The 25,141-nt window shown below is 39.7% G+C and overlaps 1 long non-coding RNA gene across 5 annotated transcripts in view; it reads right to left on the reverse strand.

Moving 5' to 3' along the window:
- LOC116821368 (uncharacterized) overlaps positions 1 to 25,141 on the reverse strand; it is a 68,477-nt gene that overhangs the window by 35,387 nt on the left and 7,949 nt on the right. Inside the window, exons 3-7 of one of the 5 annotated variants that reach the window (XR_012656668.1) lie at positions 23,385 to 23,486; positions 19,679 to 19,926; positions 16,666 to 17,041; positions 9,798 to 9,893; positions 5,537 to 5,975 (exon numbers count right to left, since the gene is read on the reverse strand). This is a non-coding gene — a long non-coding RNA (uncharacterized LOC116821368). Of the gene's footprint in view, positions 1 to 5,236; positions 5,984 to 9,797; positions 9,894 to 16,665; positions 17,042 to 19,678; positions 19,927 to 23,384; positions 23,487 to 25,141 lie in introns of those variants that run through there. The other 4 variants (XR_004372896.2, XR_012656667.1, XR_012656666.1 and 1 more) reach the window with 4 other exon arrangements.

A 25,141-nucleotide genomic window follows, 5' to 3' on the forward strand; every position in this document is an offset into this window, starting at 1 on the left:
AAATCTGCAGGTGTGCAAGTTTAACACACTCTACTGAGTTAGGTTTTCCCCAGTTTTTATTGTTTCATGAGCATTTTAAATGATTTCTGTTTCCAGCTTTTTTATATAGTGATGTTAACTCTAAGAATACAAACCAATTCACTGTTGCCTTTATGGGTCTGTTGACAGACTGACACATGATACCACTAAAAGAAATGTGAATCTGCCCATTCATCTTAATGGGGTGTTAAACTTGAAGCCTTATATTGAAGCACCAACATTATAAAACTTTGCACTGCTAATCTCCACCTTGAAATCATCCTCGGAATGCTAATCAGGCTGGGTATATTTGTCACACCTTGGAGTTCCATTGATCTGATAGGAATAAGACTGTATGTCTCAATGTGCAATCAGAGAAATAACAGAGATGTAAGGTGCTTACTGCCTTCCTAACACTGGAGATGCAAGCGGTGTTTATATTATTTTCAACAAAAAGGACTGACTTTTGCAGTACAGCTAGTGTGGTCTTATGGCATTTTTCCATAAAATGTGATGCAGTGACAGGGAAGGTGGTTCAATTTAATAATAAATATTTTTCAATCACCTGCAGTACCTTCTGTAATACAATGATCATTTGACGATTACCTGGACTGTTCATTCTTTCTGAATTACCTGGCATTGATCACTCTCGAAAGACAGGATACTCGGCTAGATGGACCTTTGGTCTGACCCAGTATGGCCATTCTTATGTAATGATGCTTAGTTTAAAGTACAGGAGAAGAATGAAAACTAAAACTCCAGAAAAAAATCTACAGCTGGAAGTGAAAATCCCCACAAATTTCCCTCAAATGTTCTGGAGGCTCTTCATTGATCCTACCTCTTTATGCAAATAAGATACTGATTAACAAGTATCATTGACTAAAGTATTTTTTTAATTCAGAGAGTGAATATAACCACATACATGGTACACATCATCATTATAATCCTTAAATCATCAAGAGCTCCTATTGATGCCTTCAAATTTCAGAATGCTCTCTCTCCACTTCTTTATATCTGACACCAGTTCTTATTGGGGTGGGGGTGGCTCCCTGCCATATCAATTATAGGAGTCCCCAACCTGCTCCCCTGTTCTGTTCCATTATCCAGTATTTCCTTTTAAGTCCTTTACCAGACCATTTGTCTGGTCACTGGCTGCCCTCCCAAAGGAGTACCTGCACTGAACATCTGCCCAACAGTATAAAATAAGTTGCGACATATGGTCTACCACCATTTCGTCTCACCAGAAAAGATCCTCCCTTACACCCGCCGTGGGGAAGGCAAAAAAGCCACATTCCACCGAAGCCAATTCTGGTGGTGTGGGAAAAATTTCTTCCCAGCCCCCTTTAAAAGGGGGTGACTACCTTAATGCCCACAGCAGGTCCTAACCCAGCCTGCCATTCACCTCCACTAGGGAAGGGAGGGTGGGTGCTGGCTTCCTCGCTGCGTGGAACAAAGAGACAGGTTTCATACCTTTATGAACATTCCTGGGGCGGGGGTGAGTCACTGCTGCAAAGCTCACCACCGAGCACCTTTTTTACAGCACTTTCTGACCTCCTTCTTCCCCTCCCCACCACAAAGCAGGGCTGCCCTTCCTGGCTATGCCGACAAACTCTGCACAACCTTAGTTGTGGTGCAGTCAGTCGTGATTCACTGAGGCCCCAATTCTGCATCTGAAGAGTATTAAAGCACCTACTTAAATTTAAGCAGATATTTATGTAGATTTTAATAGGACTTAAGTACTGTACACACTTAAAGTTAAGCATATGTAAGTGCTTTGCTTAATAAGGTCCTAAATCTCTCCCACAGACATGGTTCCTTCCATCCTGTGGGGCTACTTCTTTACTTATCTTGGCAGTCTGTGCTCTACTACCCTGACTAGTGGAGTTTCCTATTCTGCACCACCTCTGCCTGCTATCTCTGCCTGCTCATCTCTTAAATGGTTTAAATCCTCACTGTCCATCCACATGATCTTCATGATCCCCCTCAGGCATTTGTTTTCAAACCCATCCAAAATTCCTCTCATACTTTTTGTGTCTGCCAGGTTTCCACATCCCTATGTCAGATTTGTATGGAATAGATGCCATTTGCATTAACAGTTAACATTTTTTAGTTTTACCCTGCTGAAAACCAGCTCACACAGCAAGCCACCCACAGACACACCTCTCTCCCCTCCCATATGTACATGCGCACACATTGTCTAATTAGGCAACTGGAGAGACCTCTATTGTGAAGCTGTGTCCTAAACAGGTCATGCATCTAACCCTGTTGCTGTGGTAAGCCAAACTTCTCTAGCCTTGCTAGGGTCAAACTGAAATCCCAAACCTGACAGAATCATTATTCTGTCTAGTGCCAACATTATGTTTGTTCTCCTTTCAATTTTGATAGTGGAAACAGAGTAAGTACTTTACAGACCTACTTTACAACATAGGGATTCACGGATAATACTAATCCTTTGATGAGTGATCTATACGAATGTGGACAATTTTGAGGTGGACTCAGTGAAAATACATTACATATCTTTTTTTTTCAGATACATTTTGAGACCTTTGTAATCATATTGAATCTGCTGTCTATAGCTTCAGAAGAGAAACTGGCAAAAATATAGACTGAAAGAACCCTTGCGAAGGGACAACCAAACTCTCTGTACAGTAATCAGTTGACTTCTGAGGATGCTAACATTTCAAGATCACTTTCCTAAATATTTCTTAGTGCCAGCAATGACCCTCATGAACTGAATTTTGGGTTTGATATCAACTGGGGCACATGATCCCTGAAGAATCATCTTGATGGAGTCTGCTATGCAACCTTTTAACGTTATTTTATTGCTGCTCCTTCAGTTTGTATAGTTCTAAATTCCAGGATTGTGGAATTCAGAAATTTGAAAAATCTATGTGACTGAAATCTGGAATGTTAGGTAAATATTGATGCTTAGGAAAATACTGACTACATACTCTGAAGACTGAAGTGGTGTGCAGGCTCTATGCACAGGTGTGAATGGTATGTAGTCCATTATAAATGTTTAAATAATCTGTGATACTTCATATGGTTTGGGTAGCCTATTAATTTAGCATCATTTTTTATGAGAAAAGAAAATCTGACTGCTCTCAAAATAGATGATCATTAGTAAATGATTAACACTAGTTTTACTTCTGCTGATCTTCTGACAAGCCAACTGATCCACTTATCCCACAGACATGAGCAAGGTCAACTTCTAGTAAACAGGCCTCTTGCAGATGGAGACATCTTTTGTCATGGTAACAGTAAAAACTAAAAATAGCTTTTAAAACTTTGTCAAATTTGCATATGTATTGATTTCTTTTCCTTTATGGAGCCAGGTTAATGCAATCTGATACGTCACACAAGCAAGGGGTGACTCAAGGAACTTCATTTAATACTGCAGCCACTCTATGCCAAACATCTTTCCCTGTAAAACAACATGTTCCATCAAAACTGTCAGAGTACAGAATCCATCATAGGACCTGGGGCTAGCACAATCACTATGGGTGCCCATGAAAAGCTACATATCCACAACAGATTTCACTATGGGTAGTTAAATGCCTTCAGCATTTAAATACTGTTGAGTGAATCTGTTAAATAGGATGATGGGTGAGTGACCATTATGTACAAAGTCATTCAGCTAGGACTACACCCTCGGCTGAAAAATGTGGCTAACGTATTAAAACTGTAGTGATTTTCTCTGCAAGCTGTCTCTGCGGTCCCACAGAAAATCATGAAAAAAATCTCTGTGGGATACCACAAATAATGCAATACATTTTATTTGATAACAGGTATGCCCATGCTTCCATCAGCCAAAGGGGGCAAAAGAAACAATGTTTTATATCTTTTAAAATAAGTAAGTGTATTGCTTCCAAAAATAGTATAAATCCCTTATCACGCTGGCTGTTTTTTCCCCAAGTCAATGCATCCGCCGTGGTTTCTTTGTTTTGTTTTGTTTTGGTTCGGATGACATAATAGTTCCATACCAATATCTGGACAACCATGTTTGCCTCTCTCATATAATCATAGTAGTCAAATCTGGAAACTCTCTCTCTCAGATCACTCAGTCCAATCCCTGTAGTCACCTAATAAGTTATACTGTATACAGATCTATTTTGGGGGGTGGGATTCATTAATGTGGCTACAGCTTTGAAGATTTGGAATAACTTGATTAGAAATAACAATGATATTTTACAGTTTTACAGTGCCATTCATATCAATGCCAAAAACGTTTGGCAAACTTTGTGCCTGATCCTAAGAACATCCAGCATTTCTCAAGATTTGTGTCTTTATATATACAGAAGTGGTTTCACTTACCAGTGAAATTCAGCAACCTCTGGAAAAAAAGTATCAGCTGTTTAACAGGATACATCAGTACTGCACAATTATTTAGTACTAGAAATGGAAAATCCTGTATCCAATTAAACTTGTATTGGGAATTTATGTAGGCAGGATTTAATTACCCAAATTAGAATTTGTCTGGGACATCACGGCTAAAACCTATACTGGTTCAGAAACAGCCATGGTCTCTCTAATGGCCATATTTAATATTTTATATGTGACTAGGGGTTAAATCCAAAAGATCTGCTATAGATCAGTTATAAACCACTGAATATTAAGAAAACAAGCAGTTTTCTAGTGATGCCGAAGAATGTAACAAAACATCAAAGACCTTGCCTTGTTGCTGACAATATAAAAATCAGACATTGACAGGAAAAAAAGATCTCCCAACCATCAAGCAATGAAACAGTAATGAGCATGGCAGTCATGGTCTCTGATTTCTTACATACAGTGCATGGCATCATGGTAAATTTTGGTAACAGTAGATTCTAGCACATTTTAGATGGAGGAAGATTGACATAACTATAAAAAAAAAACATTGGTTTTAGTACAAGATTTTAAATAATATAAACATCATGTAACTCTTTGTGGAGACTCATGATAGTTTCCAAAAATTACAACATTTGTTTAAATGTTTATGGGCCAGATCTTAGCTGGTATAAATCAACCTTGTTTAATAGTAGTCAATAGAGCTACACCAGTTAATATCTAAGGATATGACCTTGGATATTTCTGTATCCACTTAATTCTGTGATAGAATTTTTTTTTCTCTAGAATCCAAATGGCTGTGGAGCGGATTCTGCTACCCTTATCACATTGACTAGAACGTTACTCTATCGAGAGATCCATTTATTTCAGTGGGAGTGTTGTGCACCATGAGTACAAGTGGAAGAACAGAATTTTATTTTCCAGGTGGCATTTGCTTGTAGTAAAGAATTAATATCGTCAGGATTACAAGAAGCAAACAAGAATCTTCATATGTCCTGCTGTAATGCTGCTCCCATGATTGCCTCCAAAAGACAAATGACTGTTACAACATGAAAGCAATAAAAATTAAATTCACCAGAGTCCCATTGTGACTGAGCTAGAAAATATGAATTCTGCATTAAGCACTTCTAATTTCAATGCTTGGGAACTGTTTTAAACTGTCTGCTAATTTGTAGCACTGTAACATGCTTACTCCAACTGTTGTAGTGAGAGAAAGCAGTACCTCAACGGTACTGCACTAACAACTCCACTTTACTCACGGATAAGTCTAGGCAGTTTTCCACCTGTCCAGGCAGATAAATCAGTTGCATGAGGCACCAGACAGGTGAATTTGTCAAGCCTTGATATAGTCTTGATGCAAGTAAGTTGCTGTTTATGTTGAATATTTTCAGTTTAGGTTATGAACAAGATTCTCTCCTTCTTCCCAACACCTGTTTTGAAGTCTTCCAAGCTAATAATGTCTTTTTGACATCTGCCTTATTGCAAGTGTAATTCTTCTGTGACAGGTGAAGCTCTTAATCTGCTTCATTTCCAGTTTTCCCTTCCAGAGAACCTTTCTCTCTCTATCTTCCAGGTTCTTGATCTTCCTTCTTAGTTGCACCGACATCTTCTTGGGATGTTGACCTGCAGGCCTAAAAAACTTCAAAATCATTAAATGGCAGAGAACTCCTACAAACTATATTTGATGGTTCTGCTTACCTCTCCTGCAGGCTTACTGAGTGCTATGCTTCCATACTCTGCATTATCTCTCCACTTATGTTACATATTTCATCTGTTCAATGCAATTTGAAATATTGCTGAATAATATGAATCGTCTACACTTTTCATTGCCTGGTCAAGTCATAAACATATCAAGCTATCCATTTGAAAAACATCCAAGGAACCAAAAATTGAAAACTTCCCATGGAGAATATTAAAGAAATTTCAAGTGAATGTGATACTATGTCCTCCTGCAGCAAGTCATCTGAAAAAAGTGACATGATATAGTTGGAGGTTACATGATGTAATCTGGCACAACATGGTGAATATGGAATGCTTGGGAAAACAAATCTGTTGAACTAGGTACTCAGTAGTAGCTATTTCACCAAAATTTATTATAGCAAGTGGAAGTAGGGTGTATGACAATGACCCACAACTCATAAACTTGTAGGCATATTTTTTGCTGTGGAAGTGAATTATTTTCAGGTAGTTTAATATATCTCTGATTGTAATTACTTCTCAGACCAATATTATCCTTGAATATTTGACCTGAATAGCTCAATGTCTCTGTTTAAGAACAGAGTCACTTGAGATTGGGGCAATATATGAAGAGAGCCAGGCTCAAGCACTGAAAAATAAAATAAATAATAATAATAATAATAATTAATGGAAGCTTTCTTTCTTTCTATTGTGTCAAAATCATAGTGTGAAACTTTTTCCTGTGTCAGGAAATGCTCTTTTAAAATGCATATTTTAGAAAGAAAGAAAGAAAGAAAGAAAGAAAGAAAGAAAGAAAGAAAGAAAGAAAGAGCAAGCCTTTGCCATGGTTCTAATATTCTATTCATTTATAAAGAAATCAACTCAGGTCTTTTGGAGTAATATTTTATGCTGGTTTCAATTTCTTTCTTTCTCTCTTTCTTTCCTTTCTTTCTTGCCTTCTTCATATTGAAACCAGCATAAAATATTACCCCAAAAGACCTGGGCTGATTTCTTTATAAATGAATAGAACGTTAGAACCATGGCAAAGGCAAATTGGCCTACAAGAAAACTGACAGCTTTATAGCCTATGTCTCTGATTGAAATGTTAGGAAATCTCTTGGCAATTCTCCCAGACATCCAGGTAGAACAGTGAGTTCACTGATTATGTTAACTAAAACAATCTGGCTTTGCACAAACGCACCTCAGGCCCAGCCAAGTGTGAAGGCTTATCAGCATGCCAGACCAAGAAAAAGACCTGTTTACCTGAGGAGAGTAGCTAAATGACCAGGCTTTGAGAAATAAAAACAGGAACATCAGTACTCAGCTTTTTTGTTTTTTTTTTCATAAACAGCTTAGATGTGAAGGCAATGATTGAGCCCTCAGTGGGGCTGTGTGGATGTTAAACAAGGGCACACTTTGGTCCAGTGTGTTTACTGCATTTAATAATAAGCATATCATAGTGATAAATATGGTATTAAAACACATACAGAGAGAGAGAGGAAGAATAAACGTATTTCTATGAGAGAGAGAGAGAGATTATTAATAAATTAGGATGATGTTAGGATGATGTTTTAGGCACAGTCTGGAGTATGGGGTGGCACTTAGCTGCACTACCTCAGAAACTGGGAAGGAATTGACTCATAGTTCCTCCCTTCTTGCTCGAGGAGTGGGAGAAGGGAAATAACTTACTACAGCCCTGAAAATAAGGTAGTTTGCGTCCCTAACTCACTTGTGTGCAGTCATCTCTTCTGGCCAGCATATCCTGGCTCCCCCCACTCCCTGCCTCTCCACTTGCCCCAGTGCTGCTCTCTTGCAGAGCCACAGTACATGTCACTCTAATGCAGCTTCGCAGGCAATGTGGGCCTTATCGCCTACCAACCCTCCACTCGTCTACATTACAGTTAATCAACATCCAGCCCCAAAACTTCATATATGAGAAGTACAAGTGTCAAATTGTAACAAAGCTCAATTCAATAACTGAGAGCCACGAATGTGACATTCAGAATATTCCAAAGAAGGGGAAAAGAACCATTTCCATTACCTTTTAAAGATAAAATTAAAATTCTAATAAATCCAAACTGTACAGATTATAAAAGAAATGCTGCTGTTAAGTGACAACCTTTTGGGCTAAATCCATAACTGGATGTTATTTTAAACAGCACATAACCCAGAGAATTATGTTGATGTTTACATAAACCCATCTCTTGGAATCTGTGTATGTTTAGAATTCAGTTTGTAAATAGATTTTGTTATACTTCTCCATTTAACTCTCCAATATGTCTGTCTTTTTTTAAAAAAAAATCCTGTGTTGTGTTAAAAGATAACTACAGCAAGTTACAATATGAAGGAAGTACCTCAAGTAATGCTCTTTCCCCAGAGATGCCCCTTGGTTGTAGTCAGTAATGCAATCAGATATCTAGGGTTATTTCAACTGCCTGCCAAAACATCACTCATGTCTATTAAAGTATCCTGAAAAACACCATTACATCAATTCCAGCAATGGCGTAATTATTCTTCTTTCTGGAATGTCTTCTGATGTGAGTCAGTCCACTTGAGTGGGATTTCATTGGAAAATGGCTTTAGGAATGTTTTAAATAAGGGAAGGATGGGGTGGGGCCTCCTTGCAGCAGGCATTAAGGAACATTTTCAAATCATATTTCATCAACCACTCAGTAACACTGACCTAAGGTAAAACAGAATAATGCAGAGAGACAGGGTGTTCCACTCAGACTTGCTATCATAACAACAGATAGGATAACTGCATCTTTCCAGAATAGTATTTCCCAAAGATATAGGGCATTCCTTGCACACTGCACACTTGGTTCCTTCCCAAACCAGCATTTGGTGAACAAGGAATGCACAGTTGAGTTCATCATTATAGCAAAAACAAAACAAAAAGACACTTAGGATTGTATCATTGCTTAATGAAGTAAATTTGGATCTCTGCTTAGGAATGTGGTGCAACAACAGGAAGATATGCAGTAGAAGAAATAATAAAAGCAATTTATTTTATGTAATAATCAGTAGTAGTCACTTAGAATGGAGATATCATAGATAATATGGATAATCCATAAGGCATCATTCCAATCAATTATGGCTAGGTAAATTGTGGCACAGTACGAAATGTGGCTTTATTATGGTTTCACGTACTGAGAGTCAGCAAAGTGAACTTTATGTATGGAAAATCTGTAAGACAAATTCTGCTTTTGATTATAGCAGTGTAAAGCCAAACTAACTTTTTTATGTCACTGGCATAACAGAGGTGAATATGGCCTTCTGCCTCCTCTTTTAACCTTGCAAATAAAAAAGTTTAACTTGGTGAAATTCTGCTTCCCTATAGGAACTATAGCACTGTCAGGAATAATGCTGTATACTTTTATAGTTTAGAAGGGTACAGAACATTTAAACCTCTAAATAAACAAACAGTTCCAAATTCATCTCTAATAGAATGCAACTGAAGTTGATGGAGCTCCACCAGGGATGACCACAGACCATTGTATTTTACATTTTTTAAATTTAAAAATCAAATTTTAAAGAGCACTGCTTTATAAAACTGTTCCTACCCAACTCCATGGAGCTACATCCATTTTGAAATATCATGGGTGAAATCCTGGTCGCATTGAAAGCTGTGGCAAAACTCTCATTGACTTGAGTAGGACCAGGATTTCACCTTATATGAGGACCTACTTTTCTTTTGGTAAACAATCATAGCTTCTATGCTAGTGATTTTCCAGATTCATCCTTGCCATAAAGGGAAATGTGAAATTCTGCCTCACCTGTGTCCTTCATAGTGTTGGGTGTCAGAAGAAGGCCCTTTTAAAATCTCACTTCTCCTGTAAGCATAAAAATTTTGTTGTCAAACTAAGGAAAATCTGAAAAATCAGAGTGTATTTTTACTTAGTATTAGCAAGATTTTTTCTTTAGTGAGTGATAATAATGAGATGCTGATAACTTGCATCTGAGGGTCTCATGGCACTTTATAAACATTAAGTAAATAAGGCCCTGATTGTCTCCTCTGCTTCCGTAAACACAGAGAAGCATGATCCAAAAAGGCTGTCTTTGGAGTATAGGGGTGCGGATAGTGCCAGCTCTGTGGCACCATCTCCCAAATGCTCTATGATACTAAGGAAGTTATCTACTTCACAGTCTTCCAGCGTGGGATTTGAGGTATGGGAGTAGGTGATGGGGAAGAACACCTCTCACTGGATGCTTGAAGCATCATTAATTCCCTTTGCATCCCTCCCTATTACCTATGACAATGCCACACCCACAGGAATTGCTCTGCCAACAAAGTAGAAGCCCATGTAGCAAAGTAAAATGATTCCCCTCTGCACAACTAGGCATTCACTTCCCCACAGATGGAAAGAGATGTGAGACTACATTCTCTTGCCCTACCGATAGGACAACTAAGCCTCTCCACTGAGTAGGAGATTTGGTTAAACCCTCTCCCCATAATCCCCAGAGTTTGCTGGTCATCTTGTCAACATCCCACAAATATTTTGGCAGGAAGGTATGATCTGACTTAAGCCTCATAACTCACCTCTTAGGTATGCATCATCAAATCCATTTTACCAATGGGCAAATGGAGGCTCAGACAGTATGATAGCATTCTCATATGTTTGCATTATATTTCTATTCATGTATTGTATATCACAGTTCTATCTGTGTCATGTTTTGTTGAGTATTATAAAATTAAATAAAAACTTTAACATAGTGTAGCAAGGTGGACCTCTGCTCCTGCTCTGAAATGGTTAAAAACAGCCCTGGGAAGGGGCTGGGGCTGGAAAAAGCAGCTGATTGGGGCTGGCTGATTGGGGAAGTGGCTGCAGCTGGGGCCACGCCCCAAACTGAGCCACACGGCCTAATAAGAAGGCCAGGGAAAACAAAAGAAAGCAGTCTCTCTCTGACTGGACAGAGAGATAGGCCTGGCTATTTGGGAACTCACCCAGGGGACCTAGAGGAAGGTAGGGCTGGGGAAAGGCCTTAGGAGCTTGGAAGCCCTAGGCCAGCAACTCCCTAGGCTGCAGAGCTGGTTCTAGGCCTCCTAGGTACTGGGCTTGCAGAGGGGCAGCTGGAGGGTGGGTAAAGGCAGCCAGTCCAAAACCCTTGTTGCCTGTGATGATCGGCTGATACACTGCAGTCTGCCCCAGGCCACGGGGGCTAAACAGAGACTGGCAGTAGCCACGACTGAGGCAAAGAGGGGATAGTGGGGTGAGGGTTCCCCTAGAGGAGACCCAGTTAAATTGGCACCAGGGTCCAGGGAGGGACACGGGGGGCCAGTAGCGCACAGGTAGATCACCGGCCTGCAGAGGGTGCTCTGGGGTGAGATTGAGCTAATTCCCTGAAGTCACCAGCAGGAGGTGCTGCGGGGGTGAGTACACACATCTACACATAGTAAAAGCAGGAGATGAGTCAATATCCAGAGCCACTGTGTGAAAATGAGATGGAGATGAGCAACCCCATTGGTAAGCCTGAAAGGATCTTTGCAAACTCTGAAAATCCAGCATCTTTCTTCAACTCTTAGGAAATGCAGTCACTCAAACTCATGCCAGTAAAACCTGTGGTGCAATCCCATCTTCATTCTATAGACAAATATATATTTTCTCTATATAGACTAATACGTGGTACCCACAAAAAAAATCAACATTTATAATCAGTTGTATGCACCTCTGTGCCTACCTATCCATCTCCCTCTCTTAGTTCTTATACCATGTACACCATAATAATCTCTAAACACCTGTGTGGAAATTGTTGGTAAATGTTCCATTTTTAAATGGCAGCTATATATTACATCACTCCCAGAATTCCAGTGAACACATCTGTTTCTCACAGTTTAAATACACTGCAGATTCCTTTTCAGCTGAACATGTATTGAACTTATTAAAGTTAAAGTGAACAGGCAGTTCTTCATAATACTACCTCACACATGGGACAGCTTAATGGCGTTGCAATTAATATATGCATAAGTACAACCTGCATTATCAGTGATAAAAGACAAGTTAACCACTTGATTACATATAATTACACAATATAAATGCCTGTAACTAGTACAAGCATGAAAGATAGCTTGTAACCTTTGCAGTATATAGTGAGGGTTCACTGTAGTTCCTTCTAAGCACACAGCTGATCTCCATTTGAGCATTTTCACAGTAAACAAACTGTTTATTAAAAATAACTTCTAGGGAAGTCACATGGTCACATTTTCTGCTGAAGTAGAGTGGTGACTTAAATAGGAGTTGCACCATTTTACTCCAGCAAGGAATTTGGCCCAGCAAAGAATTTGGTCTACAAATTAAACCAAAAGCATGGATATTTTAGTTTAGTTAAATAAAAACGGGGTGTCACGAAAGGAGTTTTGAAGAACTATTGCTTTATGGAAATCAAGCGTACATGTCCTTCAATTAGAAAAATGAATATAGGTTGAACAATCCTGGACTCTAAGCACAGTCTTAGCATAGTTCTAACTGCAATTAAATGGAAATAATTTAAAACTGTGAAACTCCAAAGAGAATAAAAAAACAAAAAAACCCTCACATACATGAAACCAGCACATATAGAGCCATTTTGTACAGTTCAGTAGGCAAGCTAACATGAAGGTAATAGTGACAATTGTTTTAAATTGATTCAAATAACAAATACACATTTCAGAGATTATGAAGTTTTTCACTGCATTTTTCTTTTTATCTTTAAAAGAAAACAATGCTAATAGTTTCCTTTTTCCTACACTCAATTACTATTTACTACTTTCTTGATGTGGACTTTCAAAATACAAAGAAGGTTTGGCAAGTTTTCAAAGTCTTTCTTCAAAGTCAGCTCTTAAGTACTTTTTATAAAAACATGAAGAATACTTCCTACTAAAGAGAATCGATAATGTACTGCTTTCATTATTTGTATATGAAATACTGTCAGATAAATGCACGTGTTCATTTGTTTGGACCTTCTCTGTTAACCTTGTGTATGAAATCGATTTAAGAAAATGAAATTGATCATAAGAGTCAGTAACATAACAATCCTTTCTACCAAAAGCTGCTCCAGACGTTATAGACTCAGATTTTCAAAGAAGAAAGTTACTGTATTTGCAAGTTTAGAGTCAAACTTGGCAGTTTTTCCAAACAGAGTGGTCAGAAGCAGGAAAAAAAATAAACATGTGTTTCCAGGATTTTTTTCCAGCTATCATAGAAAAGAATGGTACAAGTTTGTCATAACCCTTTTAGAAAGTTATTTATGAAACCATATACCTGAAAACAATTGAGCTAATTCATTGCTAATTAATTAGTTAATAATATTGATGCAGCATTTGTAAGATGTGAAGCACTTTATAAGTGCTGTGTGTTACTCTTTTGAGTTGTTAACGGTAGAATTTAAAATTAACATGAATCAAAGCAAGCCAACTATGCCCTACCCTGCACAACTACAATGTAAACTAGTCAAATTGATTTTGTCATCTGCTGAGAGTCACATAAATCTGTTTACAAACAACACAGGTGGCAGGAGGGGATCAAATTCAGAAGTGATTTGAAGGTATTGTAAAAGTACCTGTAAGTGGGAGTGCAAGAGAGTTTGTGGTGCTTACACACTGAGGGGCCTAAAAATGGTACAAGTTAAAGTAGGCAAGGGAAGACCAGCTTTTAACTTACACCTCCTTACGCCTGTCAGTTACTTTTCCTACTGCACCTTTTTCATCTGACCCCTCAGCATGTGGTTTACAGCAGATTAGTTTGATTCAACTGACTTCAACAGAGTGACTTAAGAGTCAAACAAGGGATGACTTTGGCCCAGGGAATCTAATCTGCTGTAAACCACATGCTAAGGGAATCTAAATTGGTATAAACCAAACCTGTATACCCACTTATGATGAGCAATTCACATCACCTTACCTATCACCTCCGAATGGCACCCTGTCTTGTAAACACAGACTTAACTCTTCAATAGAAATTGTAAGAATTGTAAATTGTGAAGAATAATAGAATCATAGGGCTAGAAGGGACCTCAAGAGGTCATCTAATCCAGTCCCCTGCACTGAGGCAGGACCAAGTACTTCTCAAAAATAGTAATAAACTTATATAGTCCTTGTACAGCAAATATAAATATTTGACTGCATCCCTCTCCTCTGCACTTTTCATATGTCACTTGTCTTCTTAGTTTGTAAACTCAAGATAGGGACATGGGTGAAATCCTGACCCCATTGAAGTCAAGAGGGTTTTTGCCATTGACCTCACTGGGCCAGGATTTCACCCTGTTTCTTTGCGTATGTTAGTAAAGAGCTTAGCTCAGTGGGCCCTGATCCAGATTATGGTTGCTGGATGTTAACCATGATATATATGTTAAATAAGTTATCAGGAGAGCTGAGGTGTGTGGAAGAGGAATTCTTATAACCAAATGTGGGTCTTCCCTCCGTAGTCCCAAGGAGCCTCGTTGTGCCTTTCAGTCACCTCATCATTCATTCCATGTCCCCTCCCTTAGAGAAAAAGTAGCAGTCACTGAAATGACAGCAAGGCACCTCTAAGGGCTTCATGCTGCAAAACCTTACACATACAGTAATTCTTATTCCAGAAACTGGTCCCATTGACTTCATTAGCACTACTTATATGAGTAAGGATTACTTCAGGACTAGTAAAAAGGCAGTGTGGTCCAGTGAATAGGACACTAGAGAGAAGATACAGCAGATCTGGGCTCTATTTCTGTATACCCATTCACAATGTGCAATTCACAGCAACTTAGATATCACCTTGGAATAGCATTCTGTTTTGTAAAGACGTGCATTTAAGAGTTCAGTACAAATTGCAAATGTGCCGAATCATAAATCTGGGCTCTAACTTGCTGTGTGACTTTGGGCAAGTCACTTCACCTCCTTGTGTCTCTGTTTCTCCTCCCACCTTTTCTCTCTCTTGTCTATTTAGAGTGTAAGCTCTTTTGGGCAGGGACTGTCACAATGGGGCACTGATGTCAGATGAGGCTTTACTGTAATGCAAATAATTAGACCCTAAATCTGTAATGACACTGATGTGTGAAATCCTATTGCCTCCACCCATTACTCTTAACACTTACTTTCGTCTTCTAAAGCTGAAAATACAAGCTCTGCAGCACTGCTGACTCCATCCCAAGAAGCCAGAGGTCACTTCAGAGCCAGTTCTACTAAGGGGCAATAGATAGTGCTGTTGCCTGGGCCTTTTTCACTATTTTTTTTAATAAAAGCTAAACTGAAACTTATGCTAATTGAGAGCACAAAGTATTTCAAAGAGTTATAATATATTCTTATGACAGGAATTATGTTATGCATAATATTTAAGGAAGATAATAGTTTAGCTCCAGGAAGTAATCACTAAAGAAGCACTCCCCCCCCAATTAATGAACATAAAACTTATGCATTATCATAGATAAGCGAAGATTAGAGGATGAAGTAACATACACTATTGGATTTGCTGCACCAAAAAGAATTAAAATTAATACTATAGGGCTTTTTATTATCCAGTGTTTTCATGCAAACTAGATCACAAAACATTGTACAGAGAGCGGAGGGACGGAGGGAAGAAGAGGCAGAGGCATGGGAAAATAGATCGGTTATCAGCTGAGATTTAATATGAAGCAGTAAGACTGTACCATGAGGCAGGAGTTACAGAGTAGAAGACACACACCAACAAAGGCAGAATTTTGAGAAGAGACAGAAATGGCTGGTGTTAAATGGACAAATGAGGAAAGGAGTAAAAAGAAGAGGAGCCAAATTCTTCTCACAGCTACACCAGTGCCACTCCACTGACATCAGTGGGTGTAACTGAGAATGGAGCCGAGCCACATAGCCTGGAATAAGCACAGAAAGGGTTGGAAAACAAATAGGGTGATTCGGATCTGGAAGCTGAAATGAATGGGGAGCTACTGGGGGAGCTGTTGAACAAGTTTTCCCTTAGGCTTTAAGAAAGCAAGCTCCTTCCAAAAGACAAAAAACTGCACATATTCAGTTTTATAAAAGGAACTATGATGACAAATGCAGTTCTTAAAGCCCCATCACACAAGGAATTGCTGGCACATCCATTTGTTACCTTCATGCAGTCTATTCTCCTTTTGATCTATGGGATATTTGGCATACAAGTCTCATTAGCATTAATAGGAGTTACCAGTCTCCCCTCACATTGTGAAAACAGACATCAGCGTGTTTTGTCCAAGACAGGAACTGAATTGAAAGCATGCTTGCAGATCCTACAGCATCCTTTCTGGACACTGCCAGGCAGTTGCTAAGCCAGACACAGCAACACCCTCTGTTCTATATTACTCACCCCCAAGGCTGTGCTAATAGTCACCGGTATGCAGACTGATTGAGGCACACCCTTCCCTCAGCAACTGCAGTTCATTACCTCTTCAAAGAAGTAAGGCGGAAAGCCATGCTGAACCCTGAAATACTGCAGTCATCCCGCAAATGATTCCACCCTTTGCACAGCCAGAGCCTCCTGTGCACTACCAACACAGAATGGCAGGATGTCTATCCATCAGCAGCAGAGGGGGAGCCACCTAACTGCTCTGCACTAACCTTAGTTAAAGAACCAATCCTCCACCCATATGTCTTTATCACACAGACTATATTTGCTTAGATTACCCGTCCCCCCCATTAATCAAATACATATGCACAATAATCAATCTATCCCTGCTCACCTTGACTATCAAACTGTCTCTGAGAATCAGGGGGCTCAGGGAACACTAGCTGATGTCCTTGCTCCCTCATCATCTTCCTGGTCCAGCATGCTTATGTCCTCCTGAGCCTCACAGCTCCTATGTCCTCTTCTTTTCAGGGCTCCTTATTTCATGTATGTCTTCCCCTGAGGCAATAGCAATGCTGTGTAGCATAAACATACCTGGAACATCCTGCTAACCTTGTCAGAGGTGTACAGTAACATGCCACCAATCTCAGGCCAACACCTGAATCCCAGGTTGAGAATGCCAAACTCCTGCTCAAAGCCCATTCAGGTGGATCTGAATTTACTGCTGTATGTGTGTCCTGCCCATGTTTTCTAAGTGTGCTCTTCATCTCCTGAGGGAAGCAGACAGAGAGAATGTATTAGCCAGATCATCAGTGGGAATGTACGTATGTGGAAGGACCAAGGGATAAATGATGTCCCCACCTCAAGAACTGCAGATGGCCCCTGGCAGATGTGATTTCACTGTATGGGGAGGGGGAAGGATTTGGAAGTAAGGCAGAGGGTACTCACTCTTACATGGTGAAGCTCAACTCCATGGTGGATATCTGTAAGACAGCATGCAGCAGGCAGAGCCCAGGTGGGCCCGAGGACCCTCCTGCCTTTCTCTTAATTCTTGCCTATGTGTGTGGGGGGTTGGGGGTTTAAAGCTTTTTGTCACCCTAGTGCATTTGCTCACTACCCAGTCCAGCTAAATGGGCTGGGTGCCGAATTGGGGATTTGCCTCTAAAACTGTATTAGCATTGCTGGCCTACACCCTGCAATAGAAATGGAACCAGAGCCTAATGCCTGGCTCTGTAGCTGCTAACCCCACCCCAGCTTTAAGGTGATGAAAGACAATACATTCAGAACAAAATCAGAGATGTTTAGTTCCAAAAGCTACAAAACCAACATGTTAATTTCTGGATTTTTAACACCAGCTCAGACTATCATAAAATGCAAAAGATCAGATTAAATAAACCATTCTTTCCAGCTCCCCAGCAGGGAAACCCGTACACAACTTAAAATAAAACTCTATTTCTCCAGGCGTGCACAGTCTTGTGCAGACATCAGTAGCATGCAAACTAGACACACTTTTATTGAATCTCACCCTAAATTACTTTCAAAAACAGTTTCTTCATATTTGTTTGGTAGATTTTGCAGTATCTTCCTCTTTTTCTATTTTCGGACAGCTTTGCCTAATGGGAAATGGATATACAAATTTAGATCTTTTTACCGTTACTAAGGCTTTAAAAACTGATCTGTAAAAAAGAATCCAGTGGGTAGGTGGAGGGTGGGGAACGGACACATATGTAACTTTGTTCTGTAATCCCTGCTAGAGAAAATGTTCAAATAGTCATTTTGAAAAGTTGCACTGAGTACATAGACAGCTGTTCCTCATACATACTGGGAATGTTTCTTTTAAATTCCTAAGGACACAAGAGTTTGATACAAAGCCAGTACCTCTAGAAATGGCAAAAACTAAATACACCCCATACTGATGCTTTCACTGTCCCAACAAACTCTCTCCCACAACTAAAACATTAAAACTTTTACCCCATATCCCACATTGTGAGATTAGGCCAATAACTAATGTTCTATCCAAGCAAAATACATTTTGTCATTGCTTGAAAATTTTACCTTTCACAGAAGTATAGTATTTCTGACCAGCAGGGAACATATGTCAACATTATCTATTATTACACAATGTCAGGACCAGAAAGGGAAGGTGGGTGGTGGATGTTAATAACAACTTAAGCGATTTTCTAAGAGAGGCATTTGAGAAGTACAAAGCCAGAAGTTTGAAATGTTTTTGTCTGATTGTAGCTGTGTCAGCAACCTGCCCCCTCCACTAGTACAAACCTAATTCTGCCTGTGACCTAGTGCCCAGTTCTCTTTTTCAATCTGAGCCAACACTTTGCTAAACTGGAAAGTTTGAAAAATACCTTAGAAAACTTCTCCACCAAAGAAAGAAAAGAAAAACAAAAACATATGACTAGTCCCGATGAAAATGACTCCCACTCACTAAGGCAAACACTGTGATCATAAGAGATAGAAGGCTTCTTAATTTTTAGAATTATTTTTACTTTTAATATATTAGATCGACTATTTATGTTTCTCTGTGTGTGTGTGTGCGCGTGTGTGCGCGCGTGTGTGTACTATTACTGTCTTTGGCTGTACAGTGACTTCAGAATAAGAATAATTTAAGGACTCATCCTGAATGTGGGAAGGATTGGGCCAGTATGGCAGACTAGTAGGGGAGAAAGGATTATTACAGCATGGGATCTGAAAGCAGTGGGTTCTAGTCCCTCTTCTGTCACAGATTTCCTGTGAGACCTTTGGCAAATCACTTATCCTCTCTGCACCTCCCTTCCCCATCTGTACAATGTGGGGATAATAGCACTTCCCTGCCTTCCAGGGGTGCTGTGAGAATACACACATTAAAGACTGTGAGGCATTCAGATTCTACAGTAAAAAAGGCTATATAAATACCCGAGATAGAAACTGCAATGGATAATTACCACACACATGCAAAATTTAACTTTGATAGGCAGACACAGAGTGCTGAAGCAGCACACTTAGGCCCTGGGGGTGGAAGTGCTTTGTGTCACTCAGAGCCAGCTTCAAGAGCCTGCATCCTGGACTTTCCAGAGGCTCCCTGGGGCAGATCCACTGCCCTGCTGTACTCCCTTTGCACCACTTAAGGGCTGCTTTAGTCATTTTCAAGGTGGCTCTGCAAACATTTCTGGCATGAATATTTGGGAGACTTTCCACCAACATCCTTACAAACCAACAAAACATCTCATGAACACTCATAGAAAATAAATCTAACCGGTCTCAAACAGCCCCATGAGTTTGTGATGATTCAAACATTCATCCCACTTTTCAATATTTGCCCATTGTTGTTTTGGATTCTAGAGTTAATAAATGCAGGGGGAAAAAGAGAGGAAAGGAGGGTATTTGTGTCACTTATCCCCAAGGAAAGCAGTCACCTTTCTGTGTGCTGGGAGATCCATGCCAATCAGGCTCTGGAGTAAGTAGGGGCCTCATGTCGTGTTATCTGTGAGCAGAAAGTCTTCACATCAGCAGAAGCTACAGTTCTAGGTGACCCAGGAGCAACTCTGGATCGCACTAAAGGAACTAGCGACATGGTTTTCATTAAATGAGAATCTTTTGTGTAGAAGATGTGAAGGACAGCAGAAGTTAATCAAATGCAGGGCACTCCATGAATTTACAGATGCTGGAGGTGGAGAAATAAAATGTCAGTTTCCCAGAAATGGCGGGTCACAAAAGACACGTGTATGACTTTGCTGAATATGTTTCTTAAATAAAATATGTTATTTTGTTGCCATGAACTCCAGTCTTCAATAGAAAGCTAGATGGACAATCAACAGAGTTTTAAAAAATAAATATCTTTCACTGGCCACTTTCTGTGCGATTCCTTTTAGCTCCCAGCACAGGGAGCCATAACTTCGACCCAAACCTTAGCTGCTGAAACAGTCCTTGGAGACCATAGGCATCCAGGTGTAGGATAGTGCAGGTCTGTCTGTCCTGTCTTGCAGTGGAGACCAGACCAATACCTAACAATCCTGGGACTGATCAGGGCAATGTAAAAGTGGCTAATAGCTTCCTTTCTACCCCATCCCCAATTCCCCTACCCCTAGAGTGGTAATGGGTTCAGCATGAGCAGTCCCAAGCGTCTGGCCCATTGTCCTTCTATTTGCATGGGACTGAGAATAAATCTTTTTCAGAACCTTTGTAAAATATGCTAGGGGCCTCAAACTGTGTTTCAAGATGTGAATTTGTTTGAGGATTTAAAAACAAACAAACAAAAAAAGCAATTAATTTCCTTTCCATAACAGACCAATCTCAAGGTTGCTGGGCCCAAAATGTCTCACTTACTTTTTCTCTCTCATATTTTGTCTGCAAAATCCATGTGATTCTTTATAGGTGCCACCACACCCACAAAAAATATCCTTCAGGATATTTATTCCCCTCAAAATACAAATTATTCTGTTCCTCAGTAGTTATTTGTTTTGCATACAGTTCCACAGCTGAATCAAAAGCAGCAAGATATGAATAAATATATAAATAATGGAAACACGAGGTGTAGTTTCTCATGTTTAACATAACACAGGGGAATACATTTTTATAGTAACCCAGTAAATGTTGTAAACTGATGTTTTCAATTGCAGTGACTCAGAATTAACTTCTAACTGATATCTAAACTAGTTGCAGCTTTTTATAGTCTCATGCTTTAAAGCCATAATGATTTTTTTCATCAGCTGTAACAGAAGAAATTATATTTTACTAGTAGTTGGTAGAGGTAAACCATTAAAAAGGTAAAACTGAAACCACTTATAAATGATTATTTTTGTTCCACATAACTTCACTGAGTGATATAGAGGGCATAACCCTTTTACCTTATAGGAATGTATATGGGTAGTTCATTACAAAAGAGTGTATGTTTGCCAATACTTAGGGCATGTGATAATTAAGGGAAAATATACCAAAAAATGTAAGAAAAATAAGGTTTTCCTTTCTTGTAATGGTAATTCAAATATTATTTAGCCAAAGCAGAGGTTTTTTTGTGTCTTTTTTTAATAGAAACTGATATCCCCCCAAAATAACGCCATTGGCACACACACCCCTATTCCCCCTTACAAATAATCCAGGTCACGTTTTTTTGGGTTTTTTTTAAAATGAGAGAGCAGAAAATACCACCATCTGAAGGTCAAAGTTTCTTGCTGATTCTTCCATGAGAGGGACACTTTGTGGGATCCTGGAATGAGGAGTGTACACCTTGCAGATTCTGACTGGACAAACCCACTGATCCTGGAATGTCTTCTCATTTTTTATTATTATTCATTATTTGTATTACAATAGTGCCTGGAGGCCTCAACCACGATCAGGGACCCATTATGCTAGCCACTGTAGAAACAGAGTCCCTGCTGCAGATTGCTTAGAATCTAAATAGACAAGGCAGACAAAGGGTGAGAGCGGAAACAGAGGGTGCATCTATCCTGCAAATAAATGGATGTCAGCTGACTCTAGGGTGACCAGACAGCAAATGTGAAAAATCGGGACAGGAGTGAGGGTAATAGGAGCTTATATAGGAAAAAGACCCAAGAATCAGGACTGTCCCTATAAAAATCAGGAAATCTGGACACCCTAGCTGACTCGGCTTGTGAAATTCAGGCTACAGGGCTGCTTAATTGTTGTGCAGATGCTTGAGGTCGGGCTGGAGCCTGGGCTCTGGGACCCTCCCTCCTCGCAATTCAACAGCCCTGTAGCCTGAGCCCCACAAACCCAAGTCAGTTGACAAAGGCCAGCTACAAGTGTTTAATTGCCGTGTAGAGGCATGGAAAGGTGAATGACATGCCCAAGGTTCAACAGCAGGTCTATAACAGATCTAGGAGTAGAACCCATGTCTCCTGACCCCTACTCCAGTGCCCATAACCACTAGCCCACACTATTTCTCAAAGTTGTTCTTCGGGCTCCCCAGCATCACTATCAGTCATAGCACATTGGCTAAGCACCTCCATTCCCATACCATATACACCTAAATTTTTCAGATGGTGTCACAGGCCCAGACCACAAACACTGATGAAGATACAAACTTTGTACTCCTATAGCTGGCAGAACCCAAACACCTGGATTCAAATGCTTCTGAACTCAGAGGTTTAAAATCCAAAACTGAAGTTCCTAGAGCTGACTTCTTAAAGAACTAGGTTAGAGCTGTGAACTCTGATATGAACCAGGATCTTGGGTTTGGATCCAGGTTTTTGATTTGGGCCCCATCTCTAGTTTAAAAAAAAAAGGGGGTGGGGATAAAAAGAGATGAAAAGATAATTGCAGAAACTTAAAAGCCACTGCTGCATTCTTTTAAAATTACAAATTAAGCTATAAGTGATTCCAAACTATGCTGTTTTTATTAAAAATGACCTAATAATCTCATCTTCCTTTCCTTTCTTTTATTTTGGAATTTATTCTATATCCTGGTAATCACACATAGAAATTACACAACACTGCACTGGATGCTCCTGACAATATAAACACAATTGTTTATCCAGAAGCATTATAGGTTCATGCAAAAAATGGCATTTAAAGCTTGTGGTCAGATCAAGAAACCACAAGTATAATTGTTTGTTTATCCAGCCGAACATTACTGTGTAGTGTATGTTTATGGGGTTGGTTCCTCCTGCTCCCCCCGCCGCATTTATTTATTTATTTATAATTCATTTTAAATTAGAGTTATAGAGTGAAAATAAACGATTAAAGGCAAACAACTTATGTCAATGCATGTGGAAGGATGTTTTAGTATGTAAATTGTTTCCTTTGTCGTTGCTTATATTTCTTGTTTTTATGCTTCCATAAAGGCTCCATGATAACAGGGCCCTTTGGTGGAATTTCTACATATTTTCTCTTTAGTTCAGGGTAGCTGGTTTCTTTCCTCTCTGAGGAGAAAGCTGAAGTATATTTATCACTCCAACAGTGACTCAAAACAAACAGGAAGTCTTCATCAGCAGACTCCTGGGCAAGGCAGATACTAAGGTACAGGCAGAAAGGAAACAGAGGCCTTCGTCTGTGGGAGTCAGACATACACGGTATATTGCAGTTACAGCAGATAACTAGATCAGAGATCCACCAAATTATTTTAAAGTCTTTTTAAAAAAGAAGAGAGATCAAGATATTTACAGGGCTTACTGATACCGTGGAGTCTTGTGAAGTTTCCCACCAAATTGTAGTTTGTCAGAGGAGTATGAACTGCCCACCAAGTGCCTGACACTCTTGATGAACCTGTGTGCAAAAGGAAACCTGTAAGTGAGCTATTCTGAGAGTTTTCACTTTGATCTGGTTGCTTAGGAAAACCACTCCTTTAGTCTGAATAATTCCTACTTTTAAAGCAGGGCTTTCCGGTAGGGCTGGCTTTCTCATGACTGTAAGACAGAGAGAAAAAACTCAGAAAGTGTTAGCTATTAAAATGAATATTGATATTTGAAACTAATTTTTAAAAGTACGTGTGTTTCCACAATTTTGAGTGTATCAGGCATCGATCCGCACTGAAACTTTTATTTCCATGGGCAACTGGAGAAGGCCAGAGAAGTGGAATCACAGTACTGCTAAAATTCACACACACACACACAAGCAGTGACTTTATCAATCCTCATCTTCTGCAGAACCTCACTCTGATTGCCCTAGGATTGATTAGGGCAAGGATGGGCAACTTTAAAGCAGCACAGGGCCACAAAATCCACTAAAACCCTTTGGCAGATCATACTTTCAGTGGCTACATATTACATAACTCATAAATGTTTGCCACAATATGGCATGTTAACATACAATTAACCATGAATTAACAGTGCAAAACTGAAGTTCTTAAATATAAAATCCCTTATTGCATAACCTTAAAAAGGATTTAAACAAAAGAGTTTAATTCTCTGCCGATGTGCATGAAAACAAAACATCAGAACATCTTTCTTAATGTTTTTTCTCACCTGTTCCCAGTCTCTGCCTCCACTCTATTTCCCCATGGACATAGGCTCTGCCATATGGGGTGCAATCCAGAACTGGGAGCAGGACCCCATGTGCTGGGTTGCAATGTTACTCAGATTTGGCTTGGCCACCCCTTCATTATGCCAACAGGAAAAGACTCCACCATTATACCACCCAGCTCTGGTTACTTCCTCCCCACTGGTGGAGATATACTCCAACCTGTCCACTACTGGCTGGGCTAGCCAGAACCTGACTGGCTCTCAGCTCCCAAACAATCAGTCAACAGGAAGGCTGTAAATGGAGCTGTGTGGTGTAGGGTGGAGTCAGAGCCTGCGTTGATGGAGAAGCACAGCCAAGCAGAGCAGTCTGAGGCAGCTGCAGCTTTACTGAAAGAGTGGGCCCTAAGCAATCCAGCTCAATCTTAAATAAATAAATAAATAAAAATCTGGGGCTGTGACTCTGCCTGTGGGCACGCCAAATAAAATTATATGGCATCCCCTGGGCCACCAGTTGCCCACTCCTGGACTGGGGACTATTTGACACATTTACAATTCTTTGTTTTAATAATATTTTTCCCCAATATCAAAACATTATTTAAGATACTACAGAACACCTTAAAAAGAGAGGGGAAAAACAGCCCATACATACCAATAACTCCTTCTCCAACAAAATACAATGGAGGACCAATATTGGTAGTAAACTACAGATACCACTCAAAACTCATTAGCAAAGACTGCTCAGAGGCCTCTAAATTACTTTTGGTTAAATACTCATAGTCTCCATTTTTTAAAAAAAATATGTTATGAAGCTCCAGTCCAGCAAAGCATTTAAGCATATGTTTAACATGAAGCATCTGAGCAGACACATTGGCTTCAATGGATCTACTCACATGCTTAAAGTTCACTGATCTGCTGGACTGGGACCCAAGATACTGCATTTCAGGATCAGTGTAGGCTCAT

The sequence above is a fragment of the Chelonoidis abingdonii genome, chromosome 10 (assembly GCF_003597395.2).
Source record: "Chelonoidis abingdonii isolate Lonesome George chromosome 10, CheloAbing_2.0, whole genome shotgun sequence".
NCBI classification, from domain to species: domain Eukaryota; kingdom Metazoa; phylum Chordata; order Testudines; family Testudinidae; genus Chelonoidis; species Chelonoidis abingdonii.